The sequence below is a fragment of the Talpa occidentalis genome, unplaced genomic scaffold (genome assembly GCF_014898055.3).
Source record: "Talpa occidentalis isolate TD23 unplaced genomic scaffold, MPIMG_talOcc4v2.1 talOcc4.2, whole genome shotgun sequence".
NCBI lineage: Eukaryota > Metazoa > Chordata > Mammalia > Eulipotyphla > Talpidae > Talpa > Talpa occidentalis.
The window spans coordinates 41341645-41356002 of record NW_023602073.1 but is presented as its reverse complement, the minus strand read 5'-3'; the positions used below and the strand labels follow the sequence as shown (position 1 = coordinate 41356002).

The 14358-nt window shown below is 53.8% G+C and overlaps 1 pseudogene; it reads right to left on the bottom strand.

Moving 5' to 3' along the window:
* Positions 1-11433: 11433 nt before the first annotated feature.
* LOC119251251 (class I histocompatibility antigen, Gogo-OKO alpha chain-like) lies at positions 11434-14128 on the bottom strand (annotated as a pseudogene).
* Between the last annotated feature and the right edge of the window lie 230 nt (positions 14129-14358).

Sequence of the window (14358 nt, the reverse complement as noted above, 5' to 3'; positions counted from 1 at the left end):
CGGCATCCCGTGAGAACAAGTTGGAGATGCCAGGGTTCTTCTGCCGGTCGGGCAGAGTTCATAAAGCTGAGGGGCTGTGGGGCAGGGCTGCTGGGAGGGGAGGACTGGGTGTGCCCTGTGCTCTCCAGTGAGGGCAGTGAGAGTGAGTGAGGGGATGGCTGCACCCCATGGGGACAGAGGCCCTTCCTGGCTCCAGGTTGCCTGAATGTTGATGAAAATGACCTGGACGGCCACAATCTATGTTGCGTGTGAACAAACTGGGCACTGAGAGGAGGCCCTGAATTTGGTCCTGGAGTCTGATATAAGGTTTTATTGATGGAAACTCCATCTAATTTTTTTTTTCCGATTTATTCATTTATTTATTTATCTATCCAAGGGGTACAGTCAGAAGCGCGGGAGGGTGGGAGAGCCACCCTCACCAGAGCCAGAGCGGAGAGCAGAACAGGCAGACTGACAAAGTGCACTGCTAGGGGAAGCAGCAGGCGGCAGGAGAGGTCTGCGCGCCATGTGGGACCCTCGCTCCGGGGCCGGGGATCAAACCGGCGCTGCAGAGGCTGAGGGCAGATTCGCGACTCGTGTGCCACCGTGGAGGCCCCGATGGAACCTCCATCTAAACACGTCTTTTGAGCTATCACAAAGCACAGAACCTGAACAGAGGGCCTGCTGGGAGGCACGGGACAGCTCTGTGCTCTGGCTGTTCTGGCCACGGTCCAGGCACCAGCCCTGAGGGCTGCTGACCCAACTCTGCCCATGCGGAACCGCTGTTTGCAGGGCTTGACAACAGGGTTCAGCAGAAACATGGCCCAAAAGGCGAGTTATCTTCAAATATTAACCACTGGATGTTTCCAGATCTGCAGACTAAATCCGGCACTATGTGTTGCCATCTACACGTCACAACGTTTACCTAATGACATACAACCTGACATCAAGACATCTATAATTCATCAATGATCATTTGTGTCCTAATAATTATAATTTCATAATAGAAAACAATCTATTCAATGAAATTGTGAAGTTGGATATCCCATTACAGCTCCACTCTGGATGACACCCTCTTCCTAAACTACATTCTTCTATGGACACATGTTCAGAACATGGACTGTTGGACACCATAGTAATTCTGTGCTGATTACACTGATATAGTGATATAAATCTGATTTGATTAGCTACTAGTCATTTACCCTCTCTACTGTATACCTAAAATTCAAGAGACAGCAAATAATCATTTTTCTTTGGGTGTAGAAGAACTGGGGTGTAGGCCAGAGGTGTGGAGGGATTTCAGGATGGAGCAGAGACAGAGTATGATTCACAACAGGCAGATTGACTGAATTACACCGCTGAGGGCAACTGTGGGCAAGACATAAGGGGTCTGCTGTACCATAAATGGGTTTGCTCCCTGGCCTGGGCTCAATTCAGGACTCAGCCGTGACAGTGCTGAGACTTTACCCCTAGGCTGCCACGGAGGTCCAACCGACCCAAATGGACAGATGCCTTGTATGCTACCTCGATTGTGTGGTTGGGATGATCGCAAAGTCACCATTTATTTGGTTCCTTCTCTGGGAATCCCCAGGCAGCAATGGGAACAGAGGTGGCAGGCAGGTGAGGGCATCATGGCCTGAGAGGGCTGGGCAGTAGTGGTTTTGTTGTAGAGCAACCCCGATACAAAACGGGGTGCCTGACTGTGGGTCCTCACCCGCGTGCTTAAAAGGACTTATCAATGCTCTACTGCAGGCACACGCAAAAGGTTAATAAAAGGTTTATTTACAAGGGAAGGGGAAATGAGGAAATGTACAGCTCAGGGAGAAAAGTGGGAGACAAAGTTTTAAATGAGTCTTACCCGATCCGCCGATCAGGAATCCCAAAATGGCACTCTGAGAGCTGGCCGCCAGACAGGAGCTGTGATGCCAGGAGGTGAGCGATAGCGAGCCAGAGACCCCAAGGCCCACATGTTTGGTTTTTATATCCAACCTGGCTGCCCAACTCCACCCTCAGGTCCCAGCCACCCTCCCTTTGGTAGTGATGGGATTTGTCTTTTCCAATGTCTTGATGGCTTTAGTCTGGAGTGGGGGTGGGGTCCACAAAGCCTGCATGGGATTAACTCAGAACATCATTTCCCCCTAACAGTTTGGCTAAATGGTTCCCACTGAGGAGTTCGTCGTCTGCAAGGCCACAGGGAGGAGGAGGCCAGCCCTGTGAAGGGAATGGACATCAAAGGAGTAGACAACTTGGGTGAAGAGAGAACAAGTTTATTAGCATTTGTACAGTGAACAAGAAACCTTGGAGGAAATACATGAAAATAACTTGAAATGAATTAGGAGACCATGATTTGGAACTACAAGAGAAGGACCAGGTGTCTGTGGGTTGAGGCATTGTAGAAGTTAAAGGAGGGCATGTGGCTAGGGAGGTGCAGGAGGAGAAGTTAGGGGTGCAGCAGTGCTGAATGTTAAGCTGCCCCTGATGTGGACAGGCAGGACAGGGGTGAGGGGCTGGGTCCCTGGGGGGGTGGTGTCAGGTGAACACCCTCAGCTTGTGCTATGGATCCCTGCAGGGCCTGCTTCCCCAGGCAGAGCTGCTGTTGCCTTAGCTCCCTCACTTTAACCTGCAGGAAGCTGGCTAGGGCTGCATCCTCCTGCAGGCTTGATGTGAGCTCAGGATCACCTGCACAGGCTGCATTCTCTGGAACATGGCCTTGCTCTCCCAGCGAGGGTAGGGTGAGCTCATCAACATTCTCAGGGGCTGCAGCATCCTGGTCATTGTCTGGTTCCTCCAGCAGTACTCCTCTTGCCTCAGAATCCTCAAAGAAGTGTGCCTTAATCAGAGACATCCTGCAGGGGAGGAGGCAGTAGAAGGACCAGAGGGTGGGAGAGAGGAGCACAGGGGACTGAGGTGATGGTGCACGGGTGCCTTGCAGAAGGAAACTCTAGGGGACTATACCTGATAGGGTGGGGGGAAGCAAATAGTGTTTACAAGTGATAAGTGAAGTAAAAAATAAAAAAAGAAGACTGTAAAAAAATACAGTCAAGCCTGCAGGATCGTCCTCCTGTCTTGGCTTCTCCAGCAGTGGGGGTGTGAACTGCCCACACTGGGCAACTCCTGAAGCATCCTGGCCTATATCTGTCTACTGCAGTGGGGCTGGTGTGAACGCACCACTGCCAGCATGCCCTGCTGGGGCCTGGCTAGGGCCTGGCTCCCAGAAAACAGGTGGTGTGAACAGGTACCCACCAGCTTGTCCTGCAGGTTGCAGGTCCTGGCATGGATTCCCCAGCAGGGTCTGGTGAGTCACCCCTGAACGCAGGGGGGCTAAGGCTAGTCCCCCTCAGAGACTCAGTCTCTGAGTCCTCGGTCGCGAACATGGGTGGGTACAGCCTGGTCTTCCTGTCCTCAAAGTATAGCCACAGGCTGCTAGAGGTAGAGGGACGGGGTGTCTTCACGGTCGGGGGCTGGGCTCCGGTTTGCAGCCTCACCGGGCCCCAGGCCCGCTTTCATCAGCAGCGCCCCACCTGCTGCACAAAGCCCAAGGGGATAAGAGTGTTGGCAGTGTGTTAACTGAGTCCCTCCCGGTGCCGGCACCTCACTACATGCTTTGCCTACGTTCTCATTGACTTCTGGTGGGATCCTGCCAGGAGCCTCTGATACAGATAAGAAAATCGTGGCTCAGAGAGAGGGAGCAGCTCGTCCCAGAGCCACTGCTGATCAGATAACCGAGTCAGCATTTGAAACAAAGTCCGCTGCATTCCCAAGCCAGTGGCCTGACGTCCATCATTGCCAAACCCCAGAAACGCTGCGGAAGATAACCCTTAGGTCCCCTGCCCTCAGATAAGGGATCTGGGTGCAGAGGGGTGTTATGATTCACCCAGGGCCATAAAGCAGGGAAGAGCGGCAGGCCGCTCTGAACTCTAGTCCTGCCGTCATCTTGATGCCACAGGGGGACTACCCCTGCTGTGCCAGCCTTGGAGAGGGTGCCCTCACTTTGAGGCTCAATGTGAATCTCTGCTGGGACAAACGTGTCCTTCACATCCTGTGGGCTGCTGGGTTCCGGGCCCCAGAAGTAGCATCATCTCAGGGCTGTCACCGCGAAAAAGGCTATGACTGGGCAAGGTGCCAGGGAGGCGCTGGTCGTCCCTTCCCCTCCACAGCCACAGGATAAAGGGTTCAGGGGAACTTGAGGAGCCTGTCCCTCCCTGGGTGGCACTTGGGGCAGATCACCCCAACTTGAAACAACTCGGTCCTCATGAAGTCTGAGGGAGAGGGTGTGAAAGGGGCCGGGGGCCGGCGTCAGGACAGCGTGGGGGGCAGAGTGTCTCAGGGGCAGTAGCTTCTAGAACGGTGGTTCTCAATTGCTCACCAGGGAGCATTTGCAAAGTCTGGGGACATCTGAGCTGGCCACACTTTAGCGGCTGAGTGCTCCTCAACCTACTGGCCAGGCTGGGTAGGTAGGGGCAAGGGAAGCTGCCCAACATCCTACAGGGCACAGAATGGCTCCCACAATTGAGCATCATCTGGCCCCAAACGTCATCGGTGTCAAAGTTGAAAAACTCTTTTCTAAAGCAACCTCCACGCATCCTTTGCCTCCTCCAGCCTGGGTGGTTCCTGCAGCTGTGCTGGGCCGCCACTTGCCAGAGGTGCTCTGCCAGGTGTGTATGTGCGGGGAGTGGGAAGGGGTTCAGTACCCCAAATCCTTTAATAAATTTTATCATATTACTGTCCTGCTCGGAACCCTCCTGGGTCTCCCAGTGCTCCTCTGACAAAATTCAGACCCCTTTCCGTGGCTGCAGGGCCTGGCCCGGCTGACCTTCCAGCCCACTGCCTGCCTCCCCCAGAGCACACCTCGAGGCCTGTTGTCCTTAAGCACAGCCTGGCACTGGCGGGAATGTTCCTCCTTGCTCTCCTCAGGGCAGGCTCCTCTCTTCTCCTTTGTCTCCTCAGTGGGGCCTCACCCGACCCCACTGTGAGAGGCGGCCAAGCTCCCACCCCGCCCTTGTCCCGATCACGCTGGCCGGCCTCACCATCTGCTCGATGGACGCTCCACACGGGCAGGCTCTTCGCTGGTTTCGTTCCCTGCGTACCAACCATTCTGTCATGTTTTCATTACTGGTAGTATCCGCCTGAATCCTTATGTGAATTTTCTTATTTTACAGCTTTCCTGTCTGCCTCCCCAACTACAGAATGAGCACCGTGAGGGCAGGAGCTATCTGGCTGGTTGTCTAGTTCCCCAGCACCTCGAACAACAGCCAGCATGGAGCAGATGCTCGACAAAAGGAGCTCCTCAAGAGTTGGGGTTCCCCACCCTAGCCACTATCCTTCCTGCCTCAGGCTGGAGAGTGTCAGTTTTGCCATCGCCAAGGGAGAGAAACACTGTCCCCGGAATAGGGGGACACAGTGCACCGGCAGTTAAGAACATGATCTGGGTTTGCCTCCATGAACACTGGCTGTGTGAAGGCAGAAAGTTGCTTAACTGCGCAGAGTCTGCCTTCTCCTCCATGGAAAGGGGATAAGAATAGAACAGACTTGATAGCATTGCTGGGGCATCTGGCATGCAGTAAGAGGTGAATAAATGCTGGCCAATATAATTGATAGAAGCGATGCTCACAGCCCATCTGCCTGCCCCAGAGAAAATGACAAAGCCTTGGCACAGAGGCTGACAAGCACTCCTGTCCCCGGTGGCAGTCCAGACTTCGCTCTGCCCTTCCTGGTGACCACCAGATGTGCAGAAGCTGGAAACTCACATTCTCGTGCAGGAAACAGAGATACTTGTGGCCCAGGGAGCCCTGAGGCCAGCTCTGGAGCTTGCCTAGGTCGAGGGTGGACAGTGAGATCCGGGGACGTTCCCTGTAGACAGAAGGTGGCACTCAGGTATTGGGAGGGGGCAGAAGAAGCAGACAAAAGGTCCAGCTAGAGCAAGGCCACAAGAGGTGACGGAGCAGCAAGGTGGCCACAAGCCCTAATGGGACGCCTGTTGCTGGCAGGCCGGCGGCAGAAACTGAGCAGAAGAGCACGAGCCAAGGACATGGCTCCTGCTTGTGGGCATGTGGGCAGGGTAGTCAGAGGTACTGCCATGGGGGTGGGGGTACAGCTAGTACATGTTATGGGAGCTCAGTGAAGGCACAGAGCTCTGTGGAGGCCACTGCATGGCACTACCCAGGGATTGTCATGCTGTCTATATGAATGGCACCAGTGGAGTCGGGCAGTGCCCAGCCTGTGCAGCACCATGATCAAAGTATCAGGATGAGCTCCCCAGAGAAAACAGTCTGATACAATATGACTCCAGAGAGAGCAGGATCCCCAGAGAATGCCCCCAAGCCCCAGGCAGGGCTGGCACCTACTGTAGGATCTGGGCAACCTCTGGATTCCTCCTCATCGGGTGTCTGAGGAGCTTCAGGGCATGGACTCCACAGGTCTCCCCTAGAACTGCAACCATGTCTGAAAGGAAAGAAATGGGAACAGATGGAGGGTATGATCCCACATAAGTTACCTGGCCTAAGGTGGTTCTGGCTAGCAGTGTGCTAAAGGGTTTGTAAACCAGAATATCACATCTTGTGCCAACCTCTTTGCATTTCCAACTTCTTCAGTGTCCTATGGGGTTAATGTGCAAGCTCAACATCATGCATACAAAACAGCACAGTGAGCAGCCAAAAGGAGTGCTCAGTGAGCACTTAATAGGACCATTTTTAACAGGAGCAAAGCTAGAGAATGCTAGGCTGTTCCATTCATACCGCAGCAAGTGTTTATGGAGCATATATAACGTATCAGGCAAAATCCCATGTGCCGCTGACACAGTAGGACACGGTCTCTGTCTTCAAAGTTTAATTTCCAGTGGGATGTTCTAATTTTGAAAGTTTTGGCAAGGGAAGACGAGGAAGGAAAGATGAGGATGACAGAATAAGTTTAAAAGGGGGCTTTATTGCACTCCCGGGCAAACTTCAGGGACCCAAGGTGGGGGTCGGTGAAGCCGCGCCTATTGTCAGGGGGAGGCAGGTTTTTATAGGATGGGGAGAGGGAAGCCGGGCTTGCAGGTAATAAGGGAACAGTTGTTTTCTGATGGTATCAGCAGGTCCTCATTCTCGGCCCTAAGTGGGCTTCCTCATTCTGGCCCTTAGGTGACTTCCTACCAGATGACTTTTCACCCTCGTAACTCTGGTTCCCATCAGACCTTTCAAATTTGATGGGTGCTGACAAATCATCTGTTTAGTACAGAGGTTCTCCATGTGGCTGGGTAGCAGAATCTGCCAGAAGTAGTTGAAAAAGGCAGGAGCTCAGAGCCACGTTCCTCCCTCCCCCTCCCCACGCTGGCAAATTCGGATTGAGTGAGTTTAGAATGGAACCTGAAAGGTCCATGCAAGAGGCCAGAATGAAAAAGCCCACCAGGAAGCCCCCTGGGGCAAGAATGCAGAAGCCTGCCTAGAAAATTCAGACAATGAACCCCTCCCCACCCTAGAAACTTTTCCTGCCCTTGCAAACCTAGTCTCCCACCTGCCTCCCCCTGACAACGTGTGCGACTCCACACAGGGGTCCCCACCTTGGGTCTGTGAATTTCACCTGGGGCGCAATAAATTTTCCCTTCTTTTGAGAAAGCTTGTTGGGGCTCTTTTCTGTACCACGCCGAATCTTTCATCTTGGTGCCCAAAACCTGGAAGGCTGTGTCCCCTGGCGCCGGGGCCACCTTCCCGTCCCTGGGATCTCTTCTCTCCATGGCAGACCCTCACAGCCACCACCGGCCTTGATCCTTGGGGTGAGTCACGGGCCTGACCCGCCTTCCTAGGAGGCCCTCGTCCCTGGGTATTCAGCTCCACACCTAACCCCTCCCTCGGTTGGCTGTTCCATAAACCTTGGTGGGCCCATGTCAGCCGACTCCAGTTACACCTAGACCCCGGGTTTGGGGACGCCCATCCAGACTAGGTGCCCGAATCCTAGGCAACAAAGGAGTAGTGGAGATGTCCCTCTAGCTTGTTTGCCCCGTACCGAATCGTGGGATGCCACGATTCAGGGCCTGTGCCCCCCGATGGCCAGATCAGGTTCGTGGGACACTGCGTTCCTGACTCTGTGCCCCCATTAGTTAGTATAACAAACATATAAAACTTACAAGTAAAATTGACAATATTAAGGTGCCTGCAAGTGCTCTGAGAGAAAGTAGCTGAGGCCACATACTGAGTGGTAAAGACTGATAAAGCAGGGCCTCCCCGGTGGCGCAGCGGTTGAGCGCTGGGTTGCGAAGCTGCCCGCGGCCTCTGCGGCGCCAGTTCGATCCCCGGCTGCTCCCCGGCCACCGGAGGAGGGTCCCGCATGGCGCGCAGACCTCTCCTGTCGCCCGCTGCTCCCCTCAGCAGTGTACTTCGGTCCTTCTGCCTGCTCTGCTCTCCGCTCTGGCTCTGGTGAATTCTCTCACCCTCCCGCACTTCTGACTGTACCCAGTGCTTGTATAAACAAAAACAAAGAAAGAAAGAAAGAAAGAAAACATGCCTCTATATATAAAAAAAAAAAAAAAAAGACTGATAAAGCAGACGGTGCCTGAGCCTAAACCTGATAAGAAGGTATAAGAGCAGCTACCTGAAGCAGACTCAGAGCAGTCCTAACAACTGGCTCGGGTAAAAGACTCGCCGGAGGCTACTCTTCCGAAGTCCAGCTCGCTGCCTCCCTTTGGACTCAGACTCGCTCTCCAGCTGAAACCTCTCCTCGCTCCTGCTCCTAGCTTGCTCCCAGGTTCGGCACACCAGGAAACCTGCACTTCCAGGCTCTGCTCCCCGCGACCCCAGTGGCCTGCTCCCTGACAGCAGCACAAGGGGTCTGTCAGCTCAACACCCTGCACGACCCTCCGCACTGCGGGCCCTTGAGCCTAGAGACTTCCACGGCCTAAGGACTTCCACCTAGGTGGAAGGCCCAGCTAAGACACTTCGCCACAACTGTCTTCAGTCAAATGTACTTTGGGAACTTGGGGTTGGCTTGCCTGTATGAACTTAAGTGTGTGTGATCAATATAGGAAAAAATTCTCTTTGAGAGCCAACTTCTGACTGAAGCTTATCTATCACTCTCGCGACATTGTATTGTTTACTAATTATATTAAAGTTCCTTTCCAGGGCCTCCTTGATGGCACAGGTGGTTGAGCACAGTGCTGTGAAGCTGTCCACAGCCTCTGCAGTGCCAGTTTGATCCCCACCGGCCTTGGAACAACCCACATGGTGAGCAGACCTCTCCAGTCTCGCCTGCTACTCCCTTCAGCAGTGTATTTCGTCAGTCTGCCTGTTCTGTTCCCCGCTCTGTCTCTTCACTCTCCTGCACATCTGGCCTATAACCCGGTTCTTGCATAAATAAAAAAAAAATAAAAATAAATAAAATAAAGTTCCTTTCTATTAAAAGCTCATATGTGTTGTGTTGATATGGCAGATGGCAGAACCTATTTAGAGCAGGAGGTTTGTGGGGTCTGGGGTGCCCCTCTCCCTGCACACCAGATATTTTAGAATGTGGATTTGAGGATGATCTTAAGCACCCGAAGTCCACCCAAATGGAATTGGCCTAGAGCAAGGCCCAAAACCTGCCCCAAGTCCAAAGAACCTTTCAGTGGGTACCCATAGGAAAGATCAGAAACAACCAGACAAGTCTGGAAGGAAAAGAGCAAAATCAAAATCAAGACAAGAACCGCCATTGTCACCTCCCCACCGGTCTCTCACCCACATCTGTGTCACCCAGTCCACGACCAAAAGGCAAGCGCAGTTTCCTCACGTGTCTCTCAGCTTCATATGCCTCCTCCAAGTCTCCTTTTGGCTCCATCCTGCTTCCTTCCTTTCTCCATCACTTCTGCAGCCTCTTCTTCCTCTCCCAGCTCAGCTCCAACCTCTCTTGGGTGGGGCAGGAAACCTGAAACCCCCTTTTCCTGGGGACCACCCTGTTGCCAGGACACCCTGCTTGGGAATGCAGAAGAGCTCCCTTTGTCCTTCCAGGTCAGCACAGCAGGTATTTTTAGAATGTGGATTTGAGGATGATCTTAATGGTTGCTGAATAGTATTCCATTGTGTATGTGTGCCACATTTTCTTGATTCAGTCATCTATTTTTGGGACTTGGTTGTTTCCATATCTTACCTATTGTCAATATTGCTGCAATAAACATAGGGGTGCAGATATCCTTTTTAATTAATGTTTTTGTGTCCTTTGGGTAGATTCCTAGGAGTGGAATCCCTGGATCATCGTAGGTCCATTTTCGGTATTCTGAGGAAACTCCACCCAGACTTCCATAGTGGCTGGACCAGTTCACATTCTCACCGACAGTGCAAGAGGCTTCCTTTATCTCCACATCCTCTCCAGCATTTGTTGTTTCTGGTTTTTTAACGTGGGCATTCTCACTGGAGTGGAGTGTACCCCATCTTCTTGATCTGTTCAAGATCCCCTGATTCAAAACACAATCAGAAACCACTTCACACCTGTGAGAAGGGCCCATATCAAAAAGACAAGACATAACAAGAGCTGGCAGGACATGGAGACAAGGGACGGTCCTGCACTGATTTGGGGAATATAGACTGGCTCATCCCTGATGGGAAACAGTGTCCAGGTTTCTTAGAAAATTAACTGAGCATCTGCCATAGGACCCAGCAGTCCCATTCCAAGGTATCTACCCTGCCTCAGACAGCCCATGAGAAGTTCTCAGCTATGAAGAAAGACTCAGTGTCTAAATGAATTAGTTGCAGGGGGAGGCTGGGGAGAGGCATCTAGAGCAGCTCTGCCTCTCACTCTCCCAGCCCAAGCTCTTATTAAAGATATGAACAAAGGGATAAGGAAATAGTGTGCAATTGTGTTTATCCTTATACAAATGGCTAAGTTACTGCTGAAACAAGTTTTTCTAGGTAGTAGGGATCATGCCACAAGTCAGCATGTCCTCAGGGAACAGGAGTTCATTTGGGGAAGAAGTTCTGTTTGCAGAACTTCTAACCTCCTAGAACCCCCTGTGCAGAGTAAGCAGGTGCTCTCAGAGACTCCGGCTCCCTTTAGGGTGGCAGGTGCGAGCACACCCACAGAGGATGTTACACTACTTCAAAGGAAACCTGCACCACCCCCCCATCACTGCAGCACTATTTACAGTAGCCGAGCTGTGGAAGGGGTTGTACATAGATAATAGAATACGACTCATCAAGAAACATAAACTCATGCCATCTGGGGCAACGTGGATGGAGCTAATGGAAATAAACTCAAAGGAGAAAGACAAATATGTCACTTAGATATAGATGTAGAAAAATTAAACAAAGGGCTAGATTAAGCTATCCCTTTCATCTGTAAAAATGTACAAAACTTCTATACAAACGGCAACTGTAGTCATAGAAAAGTAAAAATATGGACAAATGCTCAATATCACAGTTAAGAACAGTGACACCATCACACCTAGGAGAGACTGAAAATGCAAACTCTGCACAATACCAGGTGCTGTCCAGGGTGTGAACAACAGGAGCCTCATTACATTCATTTTTTAATTTTTTTTTTATTTATATAAGAGCTGGGGTACAGGCCCAAGTCCCGGGAAGGTGAGAGGATTCACCAGAGACCTGATTCACCTCTGGATTCACCAGAGTGGGGATCAGAACAGGCAGACGGACTGAAAGCACTGCTGAGGGGAGCAGCGGGCGAGAGAGGAGAGGTCTGCCCCCTGTGTGGGATTCTTCCTGGCTGGCCGGGAATTGAAACTGCGCTGCAGAGGCTGCGGACAGCTTCACAGCACTGTGTTCAACCCACTGAGCCACCGGGGAGGGCCCTCATCACATTCACTTCAAAAGATGCTTTAGGGGCTGAGAGACACATCAGAGGCCTGGGCACTGTTGCTGCCTGAGGGAGAACAAAACAGAACCTGGTCAGACATGACACCACAGGAGGGACTGATGAGGGTGACCCCCCAATGGAGTCCATTTACACTGTCCCCAGGGGCTCAGGGTCAAACCGCAGATCTACACTTACATGGAGCCTAAGTGTAGCTTCCTCCTTGTCTCCCTGTGGGAAGAAACATCATGTGAGACCAGGGAGCAGCCAGGTCAGAAGCCTAAAGGAATCTTCTAATCCTGTACCACAGGGAAGTTTCCAGAACTGGGACTAAAGACCCAGGTCAGGACTGGGGAAAAAGAAGAAAGGAGGTGAGGGGGACTGGAGCAAATGCCCACTGGGTAATGCACGTGTGTGGATGGTACTTCCCAATAACCAGGCAGGGCAAGTTCTGCCTGGAACATGGAAGCCCCCAGTGGACAAGATCCCCCACTCCTTTCCCTACCTGAGTGCTTCTTCCTCCACATCACAGCTGCAGCCACGACAGCTCCAGTGAGCAGAGCTCCAAGGAGAACCAGGCCAGCAGTGATGCCCGCGGTGGGGATGGGGGACTGAGGAGGGGGCACTGGAAGGGAAGGGAAGATCATACCCTGAGCCCCAGACCTTATCCTGACCCTCTGAAGGGCTCCAGAAGGGCTCCTGATGGCCCTGAGAACAGCCTCAGTGCCCACATCCTCCTCCTTACCCCATCTCAGGACTTGGGGCTCCAGCAGGCCTTCATGCTGCAGGTGGCACATGTATCTCTGCTCCTCTCCAGAAGGCACCACCACGCCACCCACTTCTGGAAGGTTCCATCTCCCCCAGGCCTGGTCTCCATCAGCTCCATCTCCTGGGTCAGGTCCTCCCCATCTCGCTGCCAGGTCAGGGCGATGCCCGCAGGGTAGATGTCCAGGGCCCAGCACCTCAGGGTGACCTCATCCTCAGAGGTGGGGTGGTGGGTCACATGTGTCCTTGGGGGATCTGAGGTGGTAAATCAGAAAACTCACTTTGTGTTTCCTCCACGGACACCGAAGAATCCTCATGAGACCATCCTCACAATGGACAAGACAACTGGTGGGCAGGAAGAAGCATAAAATGTAAAAAACAGGCTAATCTGGGGGAATCTGTGCGATTCTCCTATTCCTTAGAATGTTCTAGAATGAGGAGGAAAGCCCAGGGTAGGATGAAGCAGAGGGAGTGGAACACAGACTTTTTATTCCTGACCTGGGTGGAAGGTGAATGACACAGAAAAGCAGGAATCACATAACTGAAAATGTTCTCAGACCAGAAACAAGACTGAGAGAGAAACTCGTGGTTCTCAAACAGGCCCCTGGTCAAAAGGCCCCGGTGACGTGTGAGGTCAGGGACTGTCTGTCTTTCTCAGGAGAGACGGGATCCCTTCACTGTCCTTCAGGAGAAGCCGGAGTCTCTGGGAGTCTCTCTAGTGCAGAACATGAACCCCAGGGGAGTCCCCCTCTCGGGACTAGAGAGAGGACTCATTTCCCGCAGTGACTCCAGGCAGGGGGGGACCGGGAGGCCTCCAGGCCCCTCTTACCCGTGCGCTGCAGAGTCTCCTTCCTGGACTCCAGGAATCTGAGCAGCCACCTCAAGCACCTGCCCTCCCCATACTTCCTGAATTTCTCTGCCTCACCCTGGGCCTTCCACTGGAGCCGGGTGATATGAGCGGCCGTGTCCGCCGCGGTCCAGGAGCGCAGGTCCCCGTTCAGGGCCAGGTAATCGGCGCCGTCGTAGGCGACCTGACTGTACCCGCGGAGGAGGCGCCCGTCGGGCCCCATGTCGCAGCCAGACATCCTCTGGAAGGTGTGAGAGCCTGTGCCCGCCCGCATCACCCCGCAGTCACCCCGCCCGCGCCCCCTCCCGCCGGGAATAAACTAAACAGAATGAAACGGGGTGAAAGTCCCGCGGGCTGTTCCCGGGCAGGTTGCAGAGAAGCCTGGAGGGGGAGACCCTGAGCGACCCCCCGTCCGTGGGGATGGGGTGCTGACCCGGCCCGGACCCGCGCCAGCTCACCGGTCTCGCTCTGGTTGTAGAGGCCGCGCAGGGCGTCCAGCTGCGCTCAGGACCTCAGTGTGCGGACCCTTAGGATCCGCGTCTCCTCCTCCCACTCCTCCTGCTCCACCCGCCCCGCCCAGGGCGCCCGCGGCTCTGCGCTCTGGCTCGGAGAGTCGCTGCCGAACCTCCCGACCTGCGTGTCGTCCACGTAGCCCACGGCCATGAAGCGGGGCTCCCCGAGGCCGGGCCGGGACATCGCGGTGGAGAAAAACCTCATGGAGTGGGGGCCTGGGGGCGGGAGGGGAGACCCGGGCTATTCTTCTCCCCTTCGGGGGCTCGAGTCCCAGGGGGCTCCCACGAGACAGAAAGTGGGTGAAAGACAAGTGTGACCGAAAAGCGGCTGCGGGACGAAAATGGCCGGGACTCGGGGGGCCAGAGGAGGCTGGGGTCTCGGGGGACGGAAAGGGGCCAGGACGGGGCGGGCCGAGGTGGGGGGACACCTAGGGCGGCGGCGAGGTCGCGCCTTTCCCACGCCCGCCCACGCCCTCGCTCCCGCCTCTGGGAGCGCCCTGTCCC